Source organism: Xenia sp. Carnegie-2017, unplaced genomic scaffold (genome assembly GCF_021976095.1).
Source record: "Xenia sp. Carnegie-2017 unplaced genomic scaffold, XeniaSp_v1 HiC_scaffold_23, whole genome shotgun sequence".
Taxonomy (NCBI): Eukaryota; Metazoa; Cnidaria; class Anthozoa; order Malacalcyonacea; family Xeniidae; genus Xenia; species Xenia sp. Carnegie-2017.
This window is the reverse complement of record NW_025813486.1, coordinates 11,167,995-11,179,076: the sequence shown is the minus strand read 5'-3', so window position 1 is coordinate 11,179,076 and position 11,082 is coordinate 11,167,995. Positions and strand designations below refer to the sequence as shown.

General features: G+C 33.1%; 2 long non-coding RNA genes across 2 annotated transcripts; one reads left to right on the top strand and one right to left on the bottom strand.

Moving 5' to 3' along the window:
• Positions 1-2,239: 2,239 nt before the first annotated feature.
• Positions 2,240-4,229, bottom strand: LOC124448659. Its single transcript, XR_006949201.1, has 2 exons — positions 4,080-4,229; positions 2,240-2,565 (listed from the first exon to the last, which is right to left on the bottom strand). It is a non-coding gene; the product is annotated as an uncharacterized LOC124448659 (long non-coding RNA).
• A 2,940-nt stretch (positions 4,230-7,169) lies between these two features.
• On the top strand, positions 7,170-8,682 carry LOC124448627. Its single transcript, XR_006949184.1, has 2 exons — positions 7,170-7,489; positions 8,029-8,682. It is a non-coding gene; the product is annotated as an uncharacterized LOC124448627 (long non-coding RNA).
• Positions 8,683-11,082: the final 2,400 nt, after the last annotated feature.

The following is an 11,082-nucleotide window of genomic DNA, read 5'->3' as shown; positions in this document are numbered from 1 at the left end:
ATACTAGTAACGTTTGATATAATGTATTTCTGATGCAATACCGAACTTGATTAAGTTGTTTGAATTATTTTGTCTTTGACTACAAGCAATTGTAACAAACAAAGATCTTTGTTTTGGACAGAGGAAACATTTTAAAAACTTTGCATTTAAGAAGTTGTTTTCAGTCGGTCATGTCATCCAAATAACTGTTGTAAAGTATCAAAAGAAAATTACCACAGTTTTACGTAAATTCTTCCTTTAATTTTGCAGGGATGTCGGAAGATTGATGATAGGGGGGGGGCTCGCATTCATATGTTAATTCCTAATCACCATTGATTTCAATAAAAAGTAATAGGCAATATGCTGTATTTATATGTTCAAATATGCATTGATAATGAGATTTTACTTAAAACGAAAGTATTATAACAAATAGAAACATATCTTTCGCGTTTAGTTATTGCTGCTACCTGCAATATGCCGTTATATTGCTATCACTCGAGAAAGCTAAACCTGACATATTTTTTGAAACAAAAAGAAAAGATGTAAAGCATTTCAAGCATCAAAAGAGATGTTGAGGGAGTGATTTATGTTGCTACGAGGATTGCAAAGAACTCTGGTTGACATGACTTAATTGTTCAACCTATCACAACCAATCAATTTGCTTGAATCTAATATCAAGTAATTATAATCAACTGTCTATATGATTCTACAACCACTAACATTTTTTCCCGAACTATCAAAGAAAAAGTAATTTAGTGACGAAATCATATAATATGGTTTTTTAAGTTGATAGCCCGATTGTTATTATATTATTTCCAGAAAATTTGTAGAAATGGTTAAATCATGTTCTCTATCAGCTTTCTGTATTACATACATATGTATTTTACCTCCGTGTGACTGCAATATTTTGTAAACTAACTTCGTCTGCGTTATATTTGACATTTAGAGAAGGATGTGATGATTGGTGACGCATGTTAAAAAATTTAGTGTTGCATATATAAAGCTTGTTCGTAAAATAATTTTAAGGATTTTGGGATATTGGCGTAAAGTAAAAAATTGAATATTAACCCTGTTGCAAACTTAGTTTTTGAAGTAATTTTATAATTTGAATTAGATGGCATTCGTGAAGCTTTTCATGAACAGATCAGTGATAGACATTGACTTTCTTTGAAGCTGTTATTTGAAGCAACTATAAAAAGTATTTGTCATACTTTTCTTTGTCAATTTAAAAGGGTTTTATGTTGTATTATAAAAACCTCGTCAAATTTATCTATATGTGTGGTTTCATCCTTTATTGTTGTGATCACGTTATTTTCTATGAATTAAACGTCAAAGTCGTCGTCGTTAGTTTCTGCTATAGAATTATTCTTGATAGATCTAAACGTGGAAGTTGTATCTTTGATAAGAACAATGAAGAAAACTGTAAAAAAATATCGATAATGTTTATTGATGGTTTTCTAGAAGGAGCTCTTTAATAATTTTCAATTATTAGGAAACCAGATTAATGTTTTGTGGCCTAATCACACTTGCTTTGGAAGTACAGCAAAGAGATATCAGCTGTGGTTGCTTCTTCGATTTCTGGAACGTTGTTAGCATTATTGACATCTTGACAATTGATGTAGAAGCGTTGGGGTAATTGGTAGGTGGGATTGGTCATTATAAAATTGAGGATGATAAATTAGATATCATGATTTTTCTTCTAGTGCTACAGCTAAGTGTGAACGAGACTTCCCGTGGCCCTTAGGGAAGAGTTGAGTCAGACTTTAGTTATAGTAAACATGTGATTCCGGATTGATGGTCTAATACAGCGAATATGAACAAGTAAAAAATTATTGGTATGTTGTTCACCGAATTGTAAAACTGGAACGACAACTCTTATACTTTTGTCACGTGATAAGTTGTAGCCATGCAGCATACTTCTAAATTTTGTAAAGTCGTCTCTGAAATAATGCATGTATTTCAGGGGGCCCAACGTTTGTTTTGAATTTAGGCAAGAGAATGCAGGCAAAAAAATTTATTTAGTGTTGTGGTTTTTTGAAAATTTTTCTGCATTGTACCATGACTAGCTTATATATGACAGGATATTTTCCGAAGAAACATAACCTGCTAGAGTCTTGGATGATCCAAGTATCCAACAAATTATTACCAATCGGATAAAGATAAAAATAGATAAAACATTCTCAACATTATTTGCAACTATGTTAAAACGATTTTGAGCATCATTCATGTCTTTGTACGTTTGAAAAATATTCATTGAGTCTTTGCATTTTTCCCAGTTTTATTTTTTGCTTTTATAAACTATATCCATCAAGCATACTTGTGGTATGTGATGCGGCTCATTTTCTTTTCCTCTTTATCTTTCTTTTTACACACAACACTCAAAAATTGGGCGTTGTGTGCATCTTATATGTTATTGGTTTCTAAAAATCAAGTCAGTAAAAAGCTGTCAGTAATGTTTTAAAAACGTATTGGATTTTCCTAAGAAGCTATATAGTACATACTCTTCATTCCCGTTGGCATTAACATCCCTTCCGCACATCAATCCGTGTTTGAATTGATCTTTTGAGCCATTAATTTCCATTGAATCTGAGAAGTAGAAATATAACTGCATTTACTTCCACATTCCAGGATTAAATAAAGAAATCATCATGAATACAATTTATTATCTTCATAATTATATTGAGCCTAATCCTTTTCTTTCAGGAATAAATTTAACAAGAAGCGATATAGCGAGAATGTTTTACACAACCTAAGTGACACACGATTTCAAAAGAAATCACTCGAGCACAACTGTATGTATGAATAAATTACCCCCTTCCCCAACAAACGTTCTACCGCCGTCCTTGGGCAAGTCTTATCTACTCTACAGGATGGATTTCCAATCCATCAGGTAGCTTTCCATATGATAAAATACATTACAATAAACGTAAAAAGTGGGATTAGAAACTTTCCACAATTGTATGATTAACGTCTTTAATAAACAACTAGTCCAAAATTCACCGCCCGTGAACATCTTTAAGACTAATATAGGAACGGTTTGTAAATTAACATAATATATGAGCTCTGCAAAGTGGGTTGTGGATTATATCTGTGAATATTATTATATATCAAGCTATTTTCTGCATGAAAGTCTTCTTTGACTTCCAGTGATGTTTTAGCTACATATCTCGAAAATTTTATTTGAGACGAGCAACTCCTCCTTAAATTCATTCCACAAGGAAATCTTTCACACGAGTTGGAGCTGTCCGGAAATCCGTCATCTACTTATTTTAATAAAAAAATAGAACCACAGACTCATTAACTCAACATGTTTTTACAGGAGAATACTTTCGGATGTGTTTGGGTCTTATTTTAAATCATTTTTTCCTCGTCAAATTGAATGAATAAATTCTTTTTCAACTTTTTTGGGTGAATTATTCATCATGAGATGTCATAATCACATGAGTAATTTCTGATTTACTAAGGTAAACATAAGCGCCAGATTTGCAGAGAAAATGTACTTAAGAAAAGAGATAAAGAACATTCTGGAACTCCACTTATTTTATACCATCAACATCCTCTCTAAAACTTTCCTTTATTTGAGGAATTTCGTCGACACGACACGACACGACACCTGCCTTGATGGGACCGTCTATTTTGGGGGGAAAATGCAAAACAGGATGCCATCGATTTTATATTAGAGCAAAAATGAAAACGGATGTCTAAGTGACATTGCTGACGTTCTCAATACTCATCAAGTGGAATTTTCTTCAATTATGAAATCTTCCATCAAAAGGCAAATGAAAACACATGTCTTGCAAATAGTATCACTGACGTCATCTTCGACCGCCAAACTGAACGATAAACATTCCAGACATTTCCGATTAGGTTTATAGATGATCTTCAGGATTGAACTCGATGGTTATGGTGTGAAGAAGTGTTTTTGACGCAATAAAGTGTTATCATAAAAGGATTTTTGTTTAGTGCTATGTTTTCAAATACACTGAAGTCCTTAGCAGTGTCAAAGACTATTTATTAGAAGAAAGCATCAAAGATGATACATATACCTAAAATCTTTATGTAAAATTCCACAAGAAAATGTGACTTATTTGAAATCATACCAAGATACTGGTCTTCCTCTTTACCCATGCTACCATGCCATCAGGTTATTAGAGATGAGTCAAAACTTGTGTGGACTGCAAATGAAGGAGGCATTCTCGTTACAACTATGTTATATCTTTCTGACATATGGTATTTCTAATGTAGCTACAAACTCAAATCTCATTTAAGCCACATGTTGTTCATTGGCTTTTAGCAGTGTCTGAATTATTGTTCTGATTCTCACTTGATGGTCTGTTGATGGAAGACGCACTCATGCGTCAGTCAAAAGCTTAGAAATTTTTTTTGTTCTTTTTTCGACGTATTTACTGCCGCTCTCGCGTTTATTAATATCTATATTGGGTAAATAAACATTATTTTAAATGAATCATGAATGGGAAAAATCAGGAAATAATCAAAATTTGCACTATTTATGGAATATTAACACCAGTTTATGTGTGATAAAGCTGATTTTTTGCTCTAATTCTCGTGATTATCCTTTCTAATGCGTGTATTAAACCCTCGTGCTTTATGAACGTGATGTCATATCGTGATCATTTGTCTAAACTAACTAAACCCTACTTAACAGGTGTACTTTGACTCCTAATAACTTGTAGAACTAGTGGAGCTATAAAAATTTCATTAGATTAGCATTGCATATTTCTTTAGAAATATATTTTGTGGGTAGCCACTGCGCATGCGCGGCTAACCACCAAAAAGTGTCCATCTGTCTGTTCGTCGTAAACCTCCGTGATAGCCGATATACGAACGATGGCGAACAAAATAGCTTTGTCGGGAAAATATCGTGAGTTGTTTTGCTATCAAATTTTCATTTCATTCGACATAAAAACAATGACAATGAATTGAAGCGCATATGTATATCATAGTATGAATGTAATAATACATTTGCTATGTGTGAATTGTGAAGCTTCTGTCCACGTACATACATGAAAGATCAAGCAGAAGTTATTTGCAATAAGCACAGATTCGTTGGTGGCATAATCCTAAGAAAATGTTGAGAAATATTAACTAAAAACATCACGGATTCATGGGATGAACAAAGGAGCAATTTACTCTTCACAAAACTTCATAAAAAACTACTAAATGAAAGCCAAGATATTATTAAAAAGCCGTCAAACATTGAAAGCAAATGAATTTATTTTGCTTTCGAATATTGTACGAAATACAAATGTTATTTGTGTGGATTGCCGGTTTACAAGTTTACATCAAGTGAAATATGAATCGTGTCAAACTATGAACAGGAAATACAAAAGATTTCCGATCACTTGCAACGCGCAAAGCGTTTACTTTCAAACATTGTTTCCAATTAACACAAAATCGTAGAATATGTAGACTTTTCAAGATGTGATTATAAAAAAATAGCAATAAACAGCACAGCCCGTTACCTCAAAACACAAGTGTCTATGTAATCATGTTAAGTTGAGCTAAGTACTATAATAAAAGTGTCTATATATGTAATGTAATACATGTCATAAGCGTGTTGTGTTGATTTATCGTTTACACACACTCCAGAAAACGTTTTTGAAACACAATTATAGTAAAAAATTTTTTTGTGAAAAAACCTTTAAAAGTCGCGAGAACTCTAAATGACGTCACTTTCGTTGATGTGAGACTTGAGCACAGTCACGTGACATCAATCTTAGCTAGAGCGTTTGAAAAATGCAGAAAGGGTTAAAAATTACTTGGTCAGAAAACTAAAGAACATTTTGAAATTGTAAACAAGTTTGACGTAAATTATATTAAATATATAATTTTATTCGACTTATACTTATTTAATCTACTTCATTTGATATTTATATACTCGACAGACTACCCACATGTACGCACTGCGTGCCTATTTTTCTTAAAGAGTTTGACATTTGTATTGCATGATTTAAAAAAAAGCAGGCTGGCTTTGTCACTGCTTCTCTTCTTTACACTCATTTTCCCCTAAAACATACACGAAACGTCGTATAAAATTGATACAACGTAAAATACAGATTTTCGTATGTTGCCGCGAGATTACACAAATAACGCGGACTGGCACGAAGTCTTTGACTTAACACTGCTCTAGAGTAGCTCAAGTTAACGCCTGATAAGCGCCTTATTGTTTTCTAAAAACAACCTAAAAACATATCAATGCAAAATGTCATTTGTGATTAAAAGTGTAGATGGCAGACTGGCATGATGACTTTGGTTATTCGTGGTATTTAAGATGTAAACATGTTTGTTATATTTTATGACAAATAACCAAGTCTTTTTGTGTGTGGTGGAGGAAAGGTATTTGCTGCGGCATATTATAAATATTTAATAAGATATTGGAAATTTTGCGCGAGAAAAGCTTTGTTTTCTGTGCTTTTGCATCAGGAACGACGTTGTTTAGTAGCTTAATTCCAACAGAAAACGTCAGCAAAACGTTGGACATAAGTAGACTGAAAAACCCACGCAAATTCAGAATCAAATGGAAAATGATCACAATACATAACAAGGAAATCCGCATCTACAAACAAGGAAATCCGCGCCATAAGTCCTCCGACTCATCTTAAAGTATTACTTAAGTTAATAAAGATAATTATTGGCAATCTTGAACTGTTTGTTTTGTCGAACAATACTTGCACTTTAACAACAAACCATTTACCATATAAGCATTAAGCAAAAGGCTTTCGTTCACAGCCCACGCAAAAAACATATACATTTCGGTTGTTTTTGACCCAAATCTGATTTCTGACTTGAAACAAAGGGTGAATAAAGTTCTCAAACATTTTATCCGTTCATTTCATTTCGCCGAGGGTCATAAACGTAATTTCATGAAGCACATAACTCACGTTAGTGATGGGCAGACAAGCAGTCTAGAGACACCTATATAGCTACGACGTAGACGTGACAGAAAAACGGACCAAAGGACTGATCGATCTTCATAAATTTTTAAATCATCAATGATTCCGGGCTCTGTTATTCGAATGCACACCAGCATTTAAACCATTCAGCTCGAAATCATAGTTTTTGGTTCATTTACGATTAGTTTTTAAACTTGAGCAAGCAGTTGAATCTCTTTATGCTAATCTAATTAAACTACTTCGCTTAGCTTAAAAAGGATCAGACCACAGCTTTCTTAATGTTGTTTCTATCTCGACTTTTGAATCATCGTTTCACTGTTCGTTACGAATGTTTACGATTACAAATGTTAATAGAATGTTAAGCTGAAAATGATTTTGCCATAATGTGCTTTCATGGCAGTCGTGTTTGATTGGATTACTTCAAAGCTCCAATATTTAATTAAGTATAAAACCAACGTAAATTCTCTTTATATAATGAGGTTTGCTGTCAACATAATTTTCATATCGTGTTTGCCCAATTGTGAAAAAACCTCCTGCACTTGTGCTTTTGCAATTCCTTTCAGGAGTTAAGAAGTGAAAAGACTGAAAATACGAAGGTATGTTAATGAAAAAATCTTTTTCTTACAAATCTGCCTTCAACAATTATTATATAAAGCGGTATTGAATTTGACTATATGCATTGTGCTCAATAGAATCAATAGTTTTATCACAATAAATCATCAAAAATTAATTAAGCTAAGAAAAAGCAGCATCTAATAAAAATGTGCAAACAACATGGTTTCGCTGATAGCAACTTTGTAGAATACGTAGAGGTCAGAGCAGCCGATGAAATTTATCATAACAATACGATTTTATTGCGTCATAACTTCTACTGCAATTAAAATAATTATTATTATTATTAAATAAACTTTAGTGACTTTAAAGTTAGAGAAGCTACTACGAAGACCGAATGCGAAGCTATCTTTTCAATTAATATCTGTCAAAAGCACTTTTAGTTGAAACGTACAACTGAAAAAAAAACAAATTGGTGCTAAAATCTTCAGTCTAGACGTGATTGGGACTGCTGTTTTTCATCATTGAACAAATATACCACCAACGTATTATCAACAAATACTTTTCTAATTTCTTGTCCTAGAACAGAATCAGTTAGCGTTTTGGTAGAAAAGACATGAATAATTTACTGCTTGTAAAATATTTCCACAAGAAGGCTGTTGGTTATCAATTGTAAAACAATAAAGTATGATGAATTGTTACAAGGAATAATATTAAGTATATTCTCTGATGATGGCAATGATGAATTGTTTGAAAAGATGAAGATATTCAAAATCAGCTGAATTTTACTTGAATTGCCCTACGCTATCACTGCAACTGCATTTATCTATGGTCACAAGTAAATATTGAAGTACTGATTAACAATTCCGATTTGCTTAAAAAAGGGATGATGAAAAATGGTGAAGCTATTCCGCCAAAGTTGATTTTGGTAATGTGACGTATCATTCTTTAAAATCAATTTATTTAATGATGTCAGGCATTTGAAGATTTCAATGACCTGAATGAGCTTCCGTGTGATTTTGGCAGAAGTTGACAACGTCATAGCAACTGTCTTAATTAGTCAGAAATTATGTCAAATATAGCTTGACGAAAATTAGCAATTAATGAATGATTGAATGATGCAAGGTGGTTTTTGCTATCTTTCAAAAACTGACTCTATTGAAATATGATGCATTTCCTGTAAATGAATAGACAGTTAGATGCCTGTAGAGAATTAAAATTGCTTTGAGAATTCTAATTAAGGTTTTAACCAATCGCAATCTCGATTGCATCAGCACGGCGTAACAGTTGTTTTGGCTAGTAAGCATTGAACAATTTCACCTACGCACGATTTAGAAATCAAACACTCTTTCCACGCGCACGTTCTCAAAGATGGGAGCGTAACGTCACTTACATATTTATAATCACAATCTTAACCTCGAATGCACTCTAAATCTTTAACAAAGAAGCTTTTTGTCTTGACAAATTTCGCACGGGGAAATCGCTGAGTCCCAGGGTTAAGTATAGGTGCATTGAAACTACTAGAATGTATTTTAACAATGTTGAAAACAATCAAAAGCTGCTGGAAGTGAATTTAAGGAAATATGAAAGCACGCGTTTAAATTGAAGTAAAATCTGTTTTCTTTCGTCTTATGCAAATTCAAATTTCTATGTGACGAGAGCAGGAAAGGCGTGGACAATTACAGTCAATTACGTTCGTGCCTGTTTCTTGTGACTCGTGCATGAATAGTAAAAATAGACCGATGATGAATACTACAAAATAACTAAGCCTTGTGACCAACAATGAGATAAAAGATCATATCTGTTCAACGACGTGAAAAGGCTCTATTCAGCCATGCGAGCTCTTGACTTTTCCGCTTCTATATATTCTTGCAATGATTTACGTCAATTAATTTCATTGGTCTGCCGATAGAAAAGTTTAAAATTTATATTGCGCTACACCAATATAGCTAACTTTTATATAGCTGCACAATTGTTCGATGTATTCAGCAAAATGTTGCCATTAACATAAGACTTTACTCTCTAAGTCGCAGTCAGTTTAACATTTGTTTCGCGCGTAGTTTCCCTCAACATCATGCATTTCATTGCAAAGTTCTTTTGTTGTGTAATCATAATATGCTTTTACGCTGGCTTTGGAAATTGATTTAACAATGAAATATATTTTGCAAAGAACGTTTGAAAGAACTTTGCAACATTGCCCGCAAAGTTATGCTAAAATTGGCTGTAAGGCTGTAATACAACACATCAAAGAGATAAAAGAAAAAGAATTCTATATGTACTGCTACACAGGTTTGTCCTTATTTTAAGTGAATATAGAATAAATTAATGAGATAAGGTTTGACAACTTTGATATTAACTAAGCTGTGTTCCTGCTGTGAATTTTTGTAGCTTTGTATTCTTGACAACTAAACGACTTCATCAAGTTGTCGCAGTACGGAACGACGTCAAACCAGCTTTTAAAAAATCATATTCACGTTAAACTTGTTTGGTGCTTTGTGCTTTCGACATGATTAAGTATTGACTTACCAAGCCAATCATTGTCTTTGATAAATGGACGAAAGATTTTGGTTATGAATTCCACTTTTTCAAATATTGCTTGTTTTTGGCAAGCGATTTTTTTCTAGAATCTTCCATTACTGTTTGTAAAGACGGAAAGACACGATACAAAAAATCTTATTAATTCAGTTCAAACTGTTAAGCACAACTCGAGCGTTTATCTCATGATTATGCTTAAGCAAGTCATTTTGATACAAATTTGAAAACGGGCACTGTCGTAAATTTGTAAAACTACAATTTACATGTGCAAAAAGAGTGTTTTACACTTTTAACAGGTGGAAACTGTACCGAACATTTTGTCGATAGCAAATAAAGTAAAGATGTAATCTCTCTCGTGTTAGCGTGTTTCATAAAGTGTGTTGTTAAAGTTTTCTTATTTGATTAATTTGAAGCATTTATCCTTTATCTGAGTTCTTGCTTTTGCACACATGCTCCCAATTATATACAACAATAATCAGTCGTTGTAGAAACGTATACAACACTAAACCATTTAACGGAAGAGACTTTGAAAGACATTAAGTATTTAAAACCACGCAGATGAACGTAGAGTTTGTCGTTTGTTGTGTAAACAGAATACTTATTTATACCTTATGTACATACGGAATGCTATCATCAGGCAATTATATGTGCGTTTAATAGAATCTTTAAAAAGTAAGGTGATACAGTTTAAACGCTTGTCTTTCCTCCTTTGAGAGCGTCAAATTTTGTCTTTTTACTAAAAAATCATTGTCGGGTAAATTTACCTACGAGAACTTGTTCAAGAAAAGTGCATATCTCACTCGAATTATTTAATTAAACGCTTTCTTTGTGACGCTGAAAAAACATCGCCTTGAGATAATTCACACTTGTTCTACGACATAGTGAAATTTGTGATTTTAAATCGCAAGATGCATGTATACGTGTTAAGAATGGGGAGGAGCAAATCGGAAATAACTTCGAGCTTTTTGACTAAATACAATTTGCCAGGAAAATTGTTGTATTAAAGGTTTCTCGTCCGGCGTGAGAGTAACCTATCACTAATGGAAAGCAAGATTTTTTAGACTGTGTTTTGTCATTGACATAACATAAACCCACCATTGGT